Below are 15,309 nucleotides of genomic sequence, written 5' to 3' on the forward strand. Positions count from 1 at the left end.
AGACAGAATTGGGCAAATTCATTTGCAGTTGAAACTGAAGTTTGGTACTTATTCAGATATTATATGCACTGCCAATTTTTAGCTGAGATTCTGAAGGAACGCAGAGACAAAATGGACTTAAAGTTTTGTCAGAAGTGAGATTCGAACCCACGCCTCCAGGAGAGACTGCGGCCTTAACGCAGCGCCTTAGACCACTCGGCCATCCTGACCACATGTTGCTTGTTCATCTACATAGTGAGAAAGATAGTGTGAACAAAAAAAACACACATCTTAGGCCATGAGTGGCTATAGCAAGAAAAAAACTCACTGCACTTTTCCAAAAAGACAACCATATAAGCCCATGTGAGGGAAATGATCTGATTTTCTCCCTCAAGAAAAAAGAAGATTAAACACAGGTTTGTCAGAAGTGGGATTTGAACCCACGCCTCCAGAAGAGACTGCGACCTGAACGCAGCGCCTTAGACCACTCGGCCATCCTGACTTGCATTTGCAGCACCTTCCACAAGCCAGACAGCCATGCAAGTTTGGTACCGAAAAGGCATGCCCTCAATTTATTTATCCCATTATAAGCATTTCCAACAGATCTTTGAACAATCCATACAGAGCAGTACCTATGAAGCACTCTTTAGACCTTTAAAGCGTACAAAGAGAAAGTGCTATTCACCAGCCACTTGAACGGCGCAAAGCTGCTTTGAAATTGAGTCAACAGCCACATCTTGGCTGACTAAAGCAAATTCAACAAGGGAGCTCAATGTCACAACATAGGGTGGAATACACAAATCTAAGCAGCCCCTGATCACAGCCCTGAGGACATTGCTGTAAGTGTGCTGGAGTACAGCTGTCTACCAGGTGCTTGGCATTCTTCCAAATTTGCATGGCCTGTCTGGCCAGGGAATACAAGAGCATGACTCTTCTAGATGAGCTCTTACATGGGTCCTAAGCTCATTTGGTAAGGATTGCACTTTATCAGCAAGACTTTGTACAACAGAAATATATGAGAAACCCAAGCTCTCTTGACTAGACGAGGACGGAATAACGTCCCAGGTGAAGACGAACAGATGCAACTTCCATCAGATGTTATCCTGATGAAGAAGATTATATCTCCAAAAGTCATTTCAGAAGTGGGATTTCGAACCCACACCTCCAGAGGAGACTGCAGCCTAAACACAGTGCCTTAGACCACTCGGCCATCCTGACAGTGAAGAGTCCTAAGAAATGTATAAAAGTCACTCAGAAATTTCTGCGTCCATGCAAGCTTGAAATAATTTCAACCTTCAAACACAAGGTGCAACTTTTTGCACAGGACAATAAACACAGAAGATCACATATGAAAGCATTTCATTTCACAGGTGTACTTTTTTTAATGCTTTTAGAATAACTTATACCTCTCACCAGCTATTTAGGGTTCTGTATCCTACTCACAAAATTATCTTGCCTGCGACCTCTCTCTTTATACACAAACAACTATTGCTCAGGAAGTAGGAAGGCAGAAGGTGGGGCAGTTTATGCAAATTTATGCTGTCAATGTGCCTTGCAGATTCATGCAGAATTTCTAGATCCTTGCTGGAAACAAGAGAGCAGGCCTTGTTTCAGATCAACTGTCCCTAGCAAGGAACGTCTGAGTACATCCATTCTTTTGCTCTCTAGCCCCTGGCTTGGGACTCACCCTCACTGGCTGAGGAGTGAAGTTCTGCATACCAACGTTGCATAGAAGGTATGTTTGTGATTGGTTTGAGATGGGTGGGAGGTCAAGAGCAGGGAAAAGCAAGTCACCTTCACTTCTAGTCTCCTCTTCTATGCCTACCTGCCGTTCACTCACTCTGTCTTTATTTCATTCTCTCCTTCCTCAACACCCCATCTCACTCACTGGCTCTATCATTTGTGCTCTTTCCCCTTGCTCTTCATTTCATAGTGGAAACATCTCTTGAATGGATCATTAGAAAATGAGGTTACATAAAATTAAAAATCTACTTATTGGAAACCAAAAATATCACAAGACTGAATGTAAGCCATTTCTTCAATAAAAGGGATTTTTTAGGCACCCCCCAAAAAACACATAAAACACCACTAGTGCTAGAAGAATATTATACGAGCTTGAAGACAGAATTGGGCAAATTCATTTGCAGTTGAAACTGAAGTTTGGTACTTATTCAGATATTATATGCACTGCCAATTTTTAGCTGAGATTCTGAAGGAACGCAGTGTCAAAATGAACTTAAAGTTTTGTCAGAAGTGGGATTCGAACCCACGCCTCCAGGAGAGACTGCGGCCTTAACGCAGCGCCTTAGACCACTCGGCCATCCTGACCACATGTTGCTTGTTCATCTACATAGTGAGAAAGATAGTGTGAACAAAAAAACACACATCTTAGGCCATGAGTGGCTATAGCAAGAAAAAAACTCACTGCACTTTTCCAAAAAGACAACCATATAAGCCCATGTGAGGGAAATGATCTGATTTTCTCCCTCAAGAAAAAAAAAGATTAAACACAGGTTTGTCAGAAGTGGGATTTGAACCCACGCCTCCAGAAGAGACTCAACCTGAACGCAGCGCCTTAGACCACTGGGCCATCCTGACTTGCATTTGCAGCACCTTCCACAAGCCAGACAGCCATGCAAGTGGGGTACCGAAAAGGCATGCCCTCAATTTATTTATCCCATTATAAGCATTTCCAACAGATCTTTGAACAATCCATACAGAGCAGTACCTATGAAGAACTCTTTAGACCTTTAATGAGTACAAAGAGAAAGTGCTATTCACCAGCCACTTGAACGGCCCAAAGCTGCTTTGAAATTGAGTCAATAGCCACATCTTGGCTGACTAAAGCAAATTCAACAAGGGATCTCAATGTCACAATATAGGGTGGAATTCACAAATCTAAGTAGACCCTGATCACTGCCCTGAGGAAATTGCTGTAAGTGTGCTGGAGTCCAGCTGTCTATCAGGTGCTTGGCATTCTTCCAAATGTGTATGGCCTGTCTGGCCAGGGAATACAAGAGAATGACTCTTCTAGATGAGCTCTTACATGGGTCATAAGCTCATTTGGTAAGGATTGCACTTTATCAGCAAGACTTTGTACAACAGAAATATATGAGAAAATCAAGCTCTCTTGACTAGACGAGGACAGAATAACGTCCCAGGTGAAGACGAACAGAAGCAACTTCCATCAGATGTTATCCTGATGAAGAAGATTATATCTCCAAAAGTCATTTCAGAAGTGGGATTCGACCCCACGCCTTCAGAGGAGACTGCGGCCTAAACACAGCGCCTTAGACCACTCGGCCATCCTGACAGTGAAGAGTCCTAAGAAATGTATAAAAGTCACTCAGAAATTTCTGCGTCCATGCAAGCTTGAAATAATCTCAACCTTCAAACACAAGGTGCAACTTTTTGCACAGGACAATAAACACAGAAGATCACATATGAAAGCATTTCATTTCACAGGTGTACTGTTTTTATGCTTTTAGAATAACTTATACCTCTCACCAGCTATTTAGGGTTCTGTATCCTACTCACAAAATTACCTTGCCTGCGACCTTTCTCTCTATACACAAACAACTACTGCTCAGGAAGTAGGAAGGCAGAAGGTGGGGCAGTTTATGCAAATTTATGCTGGCAATGTGCCTTGCACATTCATGCAGAATTTCTAGATCCTTGCTGGAAACAAGAGAGCAAGCCTTGTTACAGATCAACTGTCCCTAGCAAGGAACGTCTGAGCACATCCATTCTTTTGCTCTCTAGCCCCTGGCTTGGGACTCACCCTCACTGGCTGAGGAGTGAAGTTCTGCATACCAACTTTGCATAGAAGGTATGTTTGTGATTGGTTTGAGATGGGTGGGAGGTCAAGAGCAGGGAAAAGCAAGTCACCTTCACTTCTAGTCTCCTCTTCTATGCCTACCTGCCGTTCACTCACTCTGTCTTTGTTTCATTTTCTCCTTCCTCAACACCCCATCTCACTCACTCACTCTATCATTTGTGCTCTTTCCCCTTGCTCTTCATTTCATAGTGGAAACATCTCTTGAATGGATCATTAGAAAATGAGGTTACATAAAATTAAAAATCTACTTATTGGAAACCAAAAATATCACAAGACTGGATGTAAGCCATTTCTTCAATAAAAGGGATTTTTTAGGCAGCCCCCAAAAAACACATAAAACACCACGAGTGCTAGAAGAATATTATAAGAGCTTGAAGACAGAATTGGGCAAATTCATTTGCAGTTGAAACTGAAGTTTGGTACTTATTCAGATATTATATGCACTGCCAATTTTTAGCTGAGATTCTGAAGGAACGCAGAGACAAAATGGACTTAAAGTTTTGTCAGAAGTGAGATTCGAACCCACGTCTCCAGGAGAGACTGCGGCCTTAACGCAGCGCCTTAGACCACTCGGCCATCCTGACCACATGTTGCTTGTCCATCTACATAGTGAGAAAGATAGTGTGAACAAAAAAAACACACATCTTAGGCCATAAGTGGCTATAGCAAGAAAAAAACTCACTGCACTTTTCCAAAAAGACAACCATATAAGCCCATGTGAGGGAAATGATCTGATTTTCTCCCTCAAGAAAAAAGAAGATTAAACACAGGTTTCTCAGAAGTGAGATTTGAACCCACGCCTCCAGAAGAGACTGCGACCTGAACGCAGCGCCTTAGACCACTCGGCCATCCTGACTTGCATTTGCAGCACCTTCCACAAGCCAGACAGCCATGCAAGTTTGGTACCGAAAAGGCATGTCTGATCAATGTGCCTGACCTTATTGCAAGGTGAACTATCCCTTTCTTTCTGTAAATTGAGATAATCCTAGAAGTGGGTGTGATTACTCCTACTCCTGGTTTCAGTGTCTATTGTCACATTTACCTTTATCAAAACATTCCTAGTGCCATTAATGTGTGTGCCTATTAGTCCCTGGTGCTGTGCTTCGCCGTCCCTCAACCCTTCTCTGGTGAAAAATAGGGGGAGGGGGGTTGGCAACGCCTCACGGGAGCAACCACCATGGAGGATGTGTCAAACTGGTACTCGCTTGACTCCCCACTATATGATCATCAGCAGTTGCCAACCGTAAAAGTAAAGGGGATCAAAAAAGTGTGCTAAAGAAAACAAACTCCGTGTAGTGATGTGAATGACCCAACTACGTGATAGGGCCTACCCTCCTGAGTATGAATTGTAGGACCTATTAGGTTAAAAAGAACTTGGCCCCACTAGCACTTTCCTTTTATTCTTTGCCGTGTGCCTGTTCTACTAAAAACCAACATGTTTCATCGCCTTTTTATACATTACCGGCGATTTCATCAGGGTTGTGTTGGGATCTGCGTACTTCTTGCACATGTCATCAATTTTCTCCCTTTATTGTACCTATATGCACACATGGAAATAAAATGTAACACACACATCTATGGCAATTTGGTCAATTGTGACTCGGAGAATGGAGTGTTCCAGCACCACTCCTACAGAACCTCATTATACGTTACCAGGTAGCCTTGTGTAGTTGTGCATACCAGGCTCCCGTAGAAGAAATGGCTGTTAAAAGAACCCCCTTTATCCATAAGCGGGTTTACGTGTTCGCCCTTAGGTCGATATCTAAAAACCAAATGATTTATGCTTAGTTGTTTCCTATTTTGCTCTTAAGTGATTTTCTCCACTAACAGTGTTTTCATCCTGTTTCACGATCTAGCTGTCCAGATCACTGTATTTACCGGCTATGCTCGCCCATATATATACATTGGTCACCTTCCCTTGTTGTTCGTGGGTTAACTGCCCAAGCGGACATTCCTCACACTTATGCCCCAGGTAGTAACCAGTCGCGCTAGCTTTCTTTTCTTTTCTAGTGACCGTCATACCTACTGCCTGTATGCCTTACCGTATGTGCAAGCTGATGTGGCCTCCGCTCACCCTTCTCGCTCGCGTTCCCCGGCCTGGCGTTTGTATTTTGAACACGCCCGCAGCCGCGCTTCCGGGTCACGTGGTTGATACTATGCGTGGAGGTGACCTAGAAAGATGTGTTGGCGGATCGGCCATCTTGGAGAGGGTCTGTGGTCGTGATATGTGTCACCTCAATGTGTATAAACATATATTTTATAGCCAGATCTAGCTCGTTTGTGTTTGAGGATCTGGCATATATTTATGTATGTTATTATTCCACACGATAGACTCTGTTAATTCTGTCTTGTTTGTGCTTCTAGATGTATTATTATTAGCGCATTGCCTTTGTTAATTAGATAGGCTGTTGCATTACTTTCTGTTGTGCTACTAAGAGCCATCTGATGTTGGGTCGCATAAGATGATGTCTAACACTATGCTGCACATGAACATAGGTTATGCTTATGTCCCCTTGAATCTATTTTCTTTGTGTCCTCACAATGTGTCATGATTTCACGGTTTCTCTGACATTCTCTAGTTCACCGAAATTTATACCATTCAATAGTATCGTTCAGCCCCCGGTCATCTGTACATTCTTCATAGATCCAGCGGGCTTCCTTTCTATGTAGAATGTTGTCCATGTTGTATTGATCCCCTCGCACTGTTTCGATTACCATCCACCGTAGATCCCTAGGTTGATGATGATGGGTCACGAAATGTTGTACCAGTTTCGTTGTTAATTTTGCCGATTTCAAAGTACTGAGGTGCTCCTGTATTCTGATCTTTATTTTTCTGGATGTTAATCCAATGTAATGTAGATTGCATGGACACGTAAGTCTGTAAATTACATTGGAGGTGTTACAATTACTGTAAGTGTTTAGGTGCCACTCCTTTCCGCTAGTTCTGGTAAATGATTTCACTTTACTGGTCAATACACAAACTGTACAGCTACCACACGGGTAGTGTCCTGGTGGAATGTTGGTTTGTTTCATCACCGGAGCTGCACGTGAGTGGACCAGGCGGTCTCTCAGGCTTGAAGATCTTTTGAAGGCAAACCTCGGTTGTGGCATTGGCTTCAAACTGGTGTCTAGTATGTGCCAATGTTTTTTGATAATTTGTCGGATCTTAGTGGAATGGGGGCCAAAGGTGGTGACAACTGGTATACATTCTTTCTTTTCTCGAATGTGCTTGGTAAGTAGGGACTCTCTGGGGGTATTTAATGCCCGTTTCCGTGCTTGCTTCACTATTTTGGTGGGGTATGCCCGATTAGTTAATTTTGTTGCTAGATCTTCTGACTGCTCTAAATAGTTGGCTGTAGTAGAGCAGTTTCTTCGGTACCTCATGAACTGTCCTACCGGGAGGTTGTCGCGGAGGGCTCTCGGATGAAAAGAGTTATAGTGCAGTAGTGAATTTTTGTCGGTGGGCTTCTGGTGGACCGTTGTTGTCAGTGTATTGTCTGTAGCATATATGTCCAAGTCCAGATAAGTCGCCTTATGTCGATCAATATTCTAGGTGAACCGGAGACACTGATCCAGGTTGTTGAGCCATGTGAGAAATTGAGTCAGCTCATCCGCGGTTCCCCTCCAGATGCACAGAATGTCATCGATATATCTCTTCCAGAGGACAATGTTCCTCTGGAAGAGATTGGAGACATGGTGGATGTAGTTGTTCTCAAACTGCCCGACGTAAATGCACGCCAGGCTTGGGGCAAATGTGGCCCCCATCGAGGTCCCCGATATCTGGAGGTACAGTTGATCTCTGTGCATAAAGAAATTGCGGGTGAGAGCCAGTTCTATGCATTGAAGTACGAACGATGGTGCTGTGTCGTAAAACCATTCACATTGCCCCAGGGCACGAGCTGCTGCCACCAGCGTCGCCTCCTGGGGTATGTTGGTGTACAGTGACTCTATGTCTATTGTCACCAAGAACTGCTCCTCCGGGTTGTAAGTGATAGTTTCCAGGTACCGTAAGATGTCTGTTGTGTCCTGCACATAGGACTGCTGTGTAACTACGCATTCGCGTAGAAAGAAATCTGCAAACTGTGATAATGGCTCGAGTAAATACCCGATACTATCGGGCGACCAGGGGGGGGGTCTTTGGGCCTTGTGGATTTTTGGCACTATATAAAATGCCGGAACCCTGGGTGATGGATTTATCAGGAATTCTGCCTCTTTTGCCGTTATCCATTTCTTCTCTTTTGCCGTGGTAACAAGTTGCTGGATAGTTGTTTTTAATTCTTCAGTGGGGTCACGAGCAAGAGGATGGTAATGTTCTCTCACACTCAACAGTCTGGTGATCTCTGCCTCGTAGTCCGTGGTGTTCATCACCACCACGGCTCCCCCCTTATCCGCCGGTTTAATTGTGATCGAGCTGTTGCTCTGTAGTGATTTGATGGCTTGCCAATCCGTTTGGGACATGTTGCTGTGGGTCCGCACGGGTTGTTTCTGTTCAAGTTCTGTGATCTCTTTGAGGACTTTTTGCTCAAAGACCGTGACCTCGGGTCCCACTTGGTGACTCGCAGGGGTAAAGGTAGACGGCCGACGTGGGTCTGTGCTGAAAGATTCAGGCACCGATGTTTGATCCTTACCTTCAAAAAACTTATAGAGTTTGATCTTGCGCAGTGCCCCATTAAGTTCTCCTCTCAGCTGGAAACTATCATGTCGTGGGGTGGGGACAAACCCCAAGCCTTTGTTTAAGACTCTCATCTCTTCCTTAGTAAGTGGCTGGTCTGAAAGATTCACCACTATGTTGGTTTCCGCATTTATATCATCGTTCGCCCTCTGCTGCGGGTGATTCTGGGTGAGTTCATAGGTCGAGTGGTGTTTGGAATGTGTCGTGCTCGTCCTCTTCCTCTGCCTCTCGTGTTCCCTCCTCTCTGGTTGTGGGGACACTGATCTAAAAAAGCCCTGAACATGGCTCCCAAGTCCTGATCGGTATTGGTATCTGGGTTGAACCTGACTCGTGTGTTGCTCTGTTGATGAGGAGCCGTTTGTTCATCCTCTTCACTGCTGGTGTTATCAAAGGCCCAGTGGTTGGGAGTTCTCCTCTGTTGCGGTCTGCCTGCCCTGCCTCTTTGATTTCCTACATTCTGGTTGGCGGCTTGTTGGTAGTACTCGTCTTCTGTATAGGGGAAGGCCCACCCATGGCTGAACCTTTCTAGATTGCGCTTCAATCCCTTGATCTTTTGATTCACCATGTAGGCCTGGTACTCGCCCAAGTCAGTTTGTATCTTATTAAGCTGGTCCTTAGCGTCTAGAATTGTTGTATCGTTTTTTATGGTAGTTTCTAGATCCAGTATCTCTGTGAGCAACTCTTCACTAAGTCGTTTTGCAGTGTTGATAATGAGGATAAGCCAGTCCCGGGTACACTTGTTAGCTATGTAGCTCCAGTCCACCCGGAACTGCTTATCCTCCAGAAAAATCTTGGGTTCCAGTCTGACTAGAAGACTGGCCGGTGCTGCCCCCGCTCTTAAGTACTCTGTCATCAGTGCTCCATGCAGAGCTATCCTGATCTGACGTTTCCTTAATGCAGATAGTTTTTCCCATTCATCTCGCACTTGGTTTGTACCTCCCAGTGGAGTGTCTGGCAGTAACGATGGACCTGACAAGATTGATGTGATGTGATCATCTGTGAATGCCAAGCAAAATTGAGCCATTCTGCGTTTGAAGGAGTGGCGTGTGAACACCCACCCGAGTCACTGACCTTTAAAAACGGACTGTGTGGAAAAATCCTACTTGCCCATCCGTATCTTGTTTTACAACCTAATTTTCATACATATAAAAAGTCCTGTGGTCCTCACGGCTAAGCTGCCGTACAAACTACTCTAAACAACAAAGGAACCTAGGGGGATGCGGACTAGGTACAGGCTGCCCCCCACTGAACCGAAAAGGCATGCCCTCAATTTATTTATCCCATTATAAGCATTTCCAACAGATCTTTGAACAATCCATACAGAGCAGTACCTATGAAGAACTCTTTAGACCTTTAAAGCGTACAAAGAGAAAGTGCTATTCACCAGCCAATTGAACGGCGCAAAGCTGCTTTGAAATTGAGTCAACAGCCACATCTTGGCTGACTAAAGCAAATTCAACAAGGGAGCTCAATGTCACAACATAGGGTGGTATAGGCAAATCTAAGCAGCCCCTGATCACAGCCCTGAGGACATTGCTGTAAGTGTGCTGGAGTACAGCTGTCTACCAGGTGCTTGGCATTCTTCCAAATTTGCATGGCCTGTCTGGCCAGGGAATACAAGAGCATGACTCTTCTAGATGAGCTCTTACATGGGTCCTAAGCTCATTTGATAAGGATTGCACTTTATCAGCAAGACTTTGTACAACAGAAATATATGAGAAACCCAAGCTCTCTTGACTAGACGAGGACGGAATAACGTCCCAGGTGAAGACGAACAGATGCAACTTCCATCAGATGTTATCCTGATGAAGAAGATTATATCTCCAAAAGTCATGTCAGAAGTGGGATTCGAACCCACGCCTCCAGAGGAGACTGCGGCCTAAACACAGCGCCTTAGACCACTCAGCCATCCTGACAGTGGAGAGTCCTAAGAAATGTATAAAAGTCACTCAGAAATTTCTGCGTCCATGCAAGCTTGAAATAATTTCAACCTTCAAACACAAGGTGCAACTTTTTGCACAGGACAATAAACACAGAAGATCACATATGAAAGCATTTCATTTCACAGGTGTACTGTTTTTATGCTTTTAGAATAACTTATACCTCTCACCAGCTATTTAGGGTTCTGTATCCTACTCACAAAATTACCTTGCCTGCGACCTCTCTCTTTATACACAAACAACTACTGCTCAGGAAGTAGGAAGGCAGAAGGTGGGGCAGTTTATGAAAATGTATGCTGTCAATGTGCCTTGCAGATTCATGCAGAATTTCTAGATCCTTGCTGGAAACAAGAGAGCAGGCCTTGTTTCAGATCAACTGTCCCTAGCAAGGAACGTCTGAGCACATCCATTCTTTTGCTCTCTAGCCCCTGGCTTGGGACTCACCCTCACTGGCTGAGGAGTGAAGTTCTGCATACCAACGTTAGATAGAAGGTATGTTTGTGATTGGTTTGAGATGGGTGGGAGGTCAAGAGCAGGGAAAAGCAAGTCACTTTCACTTCTAGTCTCCTCTTCTATGCCTACCTGCCGTTCACTCACTCTGTCTTTGTTTCATTCTCTCCTTCCTCAACACCCCATCTCACTCACTCGCTCTATCATTTGTGCTCTTTCCCCTTGCTCTTCATTTCATAGTGGAAACATCTCTTGAATGGATCATTAGAAAATGAGGTTACATAAAATTAAAAATCTACTTATTGGAAACCAAAAATATCACAAGACTGAATGTAAGCCATTTCTTCAATAAAAGGGATTTTTTAGGCACCCCCAAAAAACACATAAAACACCACTAGTGCTAGAAGAATATTATAAGAGCTTGAAGACAGAATTGGGCAAATTCATTTGCAGTTGAAACTGAAGTTTGGTACTTATTCAGATATTATATGCACTGCCAATTTTTAGCTGAGATTCTGAAGGAACGCAGAGACAAAATGGACTTAAAGTTTTGTCAGAAGTGAGATTCGAACCCACGCCTCCAGGAGAGACTGCGGCCTTAACGCAGCGCCTTAGACCACTCGGCCATCCTGACCACATGTTGCTTGTTCATCTACATAGTGAGAAAGATAGTGTGAACAAAAAAAACACACATCTTAGGCCATGAGTGGCTATAGCAAGAAAAAAACTCACTGCACTTTTCCAAAAAGACAACCATATAAGCCCATGTGAGGGAAATGATCTGATTTTCTCCCTCAAGAAAAAAGAAGATTAAACACAGGTTTGTCAGAAGTGGGATTTGAACCCACGCCTCCAGAAGAAACTGCGACCTGAACGCAGCGCCTTAGACCACTCGGCCATCCTGACTTGCATTTGCAGCACCTTCCACAAGCCAGACAGCCATGCAAGTTTGGTACCGAAAAGGCATGCCCTCAATTTATTTATCCCATTATAAGCATTTCCAACAGATCTTTGAACAATCCATACAGAGCAGTACCTATGAAGAACTCTTTAGACCTTTAAAGCGTACAAAGAGAAAGTGCTATTCACCAGCCACTTGAACGGCGCAAAGCTGCTTTGAAATTGAGTCAACAGCCACATCTTGGCTGACTAAAGCAAATTCAACAAGGGAGCTCAATGTCACAACATAGGGTGGAATACACAAATCTAAGCAGCCCCTGATCACAGCCCTGAGGACATTGCTGTAAGTGTGCTGGAGTACAGCTGTCTACCAGGTGCTTGGCGTTCTTCCAAATTTGCATGGCCTGTCTGGCCAGGGAATACAAGAGCATGACTCTTCTAGATGAGCTCTTACATGGGTCCTAAGCTCATTTGGTAAGGATTGCACTTTATCAGCAAGACTTTGTACAACAGAAATATATGAGAAACCCAAGCTCTCTTGACTAGACGAGGACGGAATAACGTCCCAGGTGAAGACGAACAGATGCAACTTCCATCAGATGTTATCCTGATGAAGAAGATTATATCTCCAAAAGTCATTTCAGAAGTGGGATTTCGAACCCACACCTCCAGAGGAGACTGCAGCCTAAACACAGTGCCTTAGACCACTCGGCCATCCTGACAGTGAAGAGTCCTAAGAAATGTATAAAAGTCACTCAGAAATTTCTGCGTCCATGCAAGCTTGAAATAATTTCAACCTTCAAACACAAGGTGCAACTTTTTGCACAGGACAATAAACACAGAAGATCACATATGAAAGCATTTCATTTCACAGGTGTACTTTTTTTAATGCTTTTAGAATAACTTATACCTCTCACCAGCTATTTAGGGTTCTGTATCCTACTCACAAAATTATCTTGCCTGCGACCTCTCTCTTTATACACAAACAACTATTGCTCAGGAAGTAGGAAGGCAGAAGGTGGGGCAGTTTATGCAAATTTATGCTGTCAATGTGCCTTGCAGATTCATGCAGAATTTCTAGATCCTTGCTGGAAACAAGAGAGCAGGCCTTGTTTCAGATCAACTGTCCCTAGCAAGGAACGTCTGAGTACATCCATTCTTTTGCTCTCTAGCCCCTGGCTTGGGACTCACCCTCACTGGCTGAGGAGTGAAGTTCTGCATACCAACGTTGCATAGAAGGTATGTTTGTGATTGGTTTGAGATGGGTGGGAGGTCAAGAGCAGGGAAAAGCAAGTCACCTTCACTTCTAGTCTCCTCTTCTATGCCTACCTGCCGTTCACTCACTCTGTCTTTATTTCATTCTCTCCTTCCTCAACACCCCATCTCACTCACTGGCTCTATCATTTGTGCTCTTTCCCCTTGCTCTTCATTTCATAGTGGAAACATCTCTTGAATGGATCATTAGAAAATGAGGTTACATAAAATTAAAAATCTACTTATTGGAAACCAAAAATATCACAAGACTGAATGTAAGCCATTTCTTCAATAAAAGGGATTTTTTAGGCACCCCCCAAAAAACACATAAAACACCACTAGTGCTAGAAGAATATTATACGAGCTTGAAGACAGAATTGGGCAAATTCATTTGCAGTTGAAACTGAAGTTTGGTACTTATTCAGATATTATATGCACTGCCAATTTTTAGCTGAGATTCTGAAGGAACGCAGTGTCAAAATGAACTTAAAGTTTTGTCAGAAGTGGGATTCGAACCCACGCCTCCAGGAGAGACTGCGGCCTTAACGCAGCGCCTTAGACCACTCGGCCATCCTGACCACATGTTGCTTGTTCATCTACATAGTGAGAAAGATAGTGTGAACAAAAAAACACACATCTTAGGCCATGAGTGGCTATAGCAAGAAAAAAACTCACTGCACTTTTCCAAAAAGACAACCATATAAGCCCATGTGAGGGAAATGATCTGATTTTCTCCCTCAAGAAAAAAAAAGATTAAACACAGGTTTGTCAGAAGTGGGATTTGAACCCACGCCTCCAGAAGAGACTCAACCTGAACGCAGCGCCTTAGACCACTGGGCCATCCTGACTTGCATTTGCAGCACCTTCCACAAGCCAGACAGCCATGCAAGTGGGGTACCGAAAAGGCATGCCCTCAATTTATTTATCCCATTATAAGCATTTCCAACAGATCTTTGAACAATCCATACAGAGCAGTACCTATGAAGAACTCTTTAGACCTTTAATGAGTACAAAGAGAAAGTGCTATTCACCAGCCACTTGAACGGCCCAAAGCTGCTTTGAAATTGAGTCAATAGCCACATCTTGGCTGACTAAAGCAAATTCAACAAGGGATCTCAATGTCACAACATAGGGTGGAATTCACAAATCTAAGTAGACCCTGATCACTGCCCTGAGGAAATTGCTGTAAGTGTGCTGGAGTCCAGCTGTCTATCAGGTGCTTGGCATTCTTCCAAATGTGTATGGCCTGTCTGGCCAGGGAATACAAGAGAATGACTCTTCTAGATGAGCTCTTACATGGGTCATAAGCTCATTTGGTAAGGATTGCACTTTATCAGCAAGACTTTGTACAACAGAAATATATGAGAAAATCAAGCTCTCTTGACTAGACGAGGACAGAATAACGTCCCAGGTGAAGACGAACAGAAGCAACTTCCATCAGATGTTATCCTGATGAAGAAGATTATATCTCCAAAAGTCATTTCAGAAGTGGGATTCGACCCCACGCCTTCAGAGGAGACTGCGGCCTAAACACAGCGCCTTAGACCACTCGGCCATCCTGACAGTGAAGAGTCCTAAGAAATGTATAAAAGTCACTCAGAAATTTCTGCGTCCATGCAAGCTTGAAATAATCTCAACCTTCAAACACAAGGTGCAACTTTTTGCACAGGACAATAAACACAGAAGATCACATATGAAAGCATTTCATTTCACAGGTGTACTGTTTTTATGCTTTTAGAATAACTTATACCTCTCACCAGCTATTTAGGGTTCTGTATCCTACTCACAAAATTACCTTGCCTGCGACCTTTCTCTCTATACACAAACAACTACTGCTCAGGAAGTAGGAAGGCAGAAGGTGGGGCAGTTTATGCAAATTTATGCTGGCAATGTGCCTTGCACATTCATGCAGAATTTCTAGATCCTTGCTGGAAACAAGAGAGCAAGCCTTGTTACAGATCAACTGTCCCTAGCAAGGAACGTCTGAGCACATCCATTCTTTTGCTCTCTAGCCCCTGGCTTGGGACTCACCCTCACTGGCTGAGGAGTGAAGTTCTGCATACCAACTTTGCATAGAAGGTATGTTTGTGATTGGTTTGAGATGGGTGGGAGGTCAAGAGCAGGGAAAAGCAAGTCACCTTCACTTCTAGTCTCCTCTTCTATGCCTACCTGCCGTTCACTCACTCTGTCTTTGTTTCATTTTCTCCTTCCTCAACACCCCATCTCACTCACTCACTCTATCATTTGTGCTCTTTCCCCTTGCTCTTCATTTCATA

At 43.9% G+C, this 15,309-nt stretch overlaps 8 non-coding genes across 8 annotated transcripts; all 8 read right to left on the reverse strand.

The window, feature by feature from the left end:
- Nucleotides 1–126: 126 nt before the first annotated feature.
- TRNAL-AAG (transfer RNA leucine (anticodon AAG)) lies at nucleotides 127–209 on the reverse strand. Its single transcript has one exon. It is a non-coding gene; the product is annotated as a tRNA-Leu (tRNA).
- A 189-nt stretch (nucleotides 210–398) lies between these two features.
- TRNAL-CAG (transfer RNA leucine (anticodon CAG)) lies at nucleotides 399–481 on the reverse strand. The gene has a single exon. It is a non-coding gene; the product is annotated as a tRNA-Leu (tRNA).
- Nucleotides 482–2,224: 1,743 nt separating this feature from the next.
- TRNAL-AAG (transfer RNA leucine (anticodon AAG)) lies at nucleotides 2,225–2,307 on the reverse strand. Its single transcript has one exon. It is a non-coding gene; the product is annotated as a tRNA-Leu (tRNA).
- Nucleotides 2,308–4,318: 2,011 nt separating this feature from the next.
- On the reverse strand, nucleotides 4,319–4,401 carry TRNAL-AAG (transfer RNA leucine (anticodon AAG)). Its single transcript has one exon. It is a non-coding gene; the product is annotated as a tRNA-Leu (tRNA).
- Nucleotides 4,402–10,322: 5,921 nt separating this feature from the next.
- On the reverse strand, nucleotides 10,323–10,405 carry TRNAL-UAG (transfer RNA leucine (anticodon UAG)). Its single transcript has one exon. It is a non-coding gene; the product is annotated as a tRNA-Leu (tRNA).
- Nucleotides 10,406–11,430: 1,025 nt separating this feature from the next.
- On the reverse strand, nucleotides 11,431–11,513 carry TRNAL-AAG (transfer RNA leucine (anticodon AAG)). The gene has a single exon. It is a non-coding gene; the product is annotated as a tRNA-Leu (tRNA).
- A 189-nt stretch (nucleotides 11,514–11,702) lies between these two features.
- Nucleotides 11,703–11,785, reverse strand: TRNAL-CAG (transfer RNA leucine (anticodon CAG)). Its single transcript has one exon. It is a non-coding gene; the product is annotated as a tRNA-Leu (tRNA).
- A 1,743-nt stretch (nucleotides 11,786–13,528) lies between these two features.
- Nucleotides 13,529–13,611, reverse strand: TRNAL-AAG (transfer RNA leucine (anticodon AAG)). The gene has a single exon. It is a non-coding gene; the product is annotated as a tRNA-Leu (tRNA).
- Between the last annotated feature and the right edge of the window lie 1,698 nt (nucleotides 13,612–15,309).

The sequence above is a fragment of the Lissotriton helveticus genome, chromosome 8 (genome assembly GCF_964261635.1).
Source record: "Lissotriton helveticus chromosome 8, aLisHel1.1, whole genome shotgun sequence".
In the NCBI taxonomy this organism is placed as follows: Eukaryota; Metazoa; Chordata; class Amphibia; order Caudata; family Salamandridae; genus Lissotriton; species Lissotriton helveticus.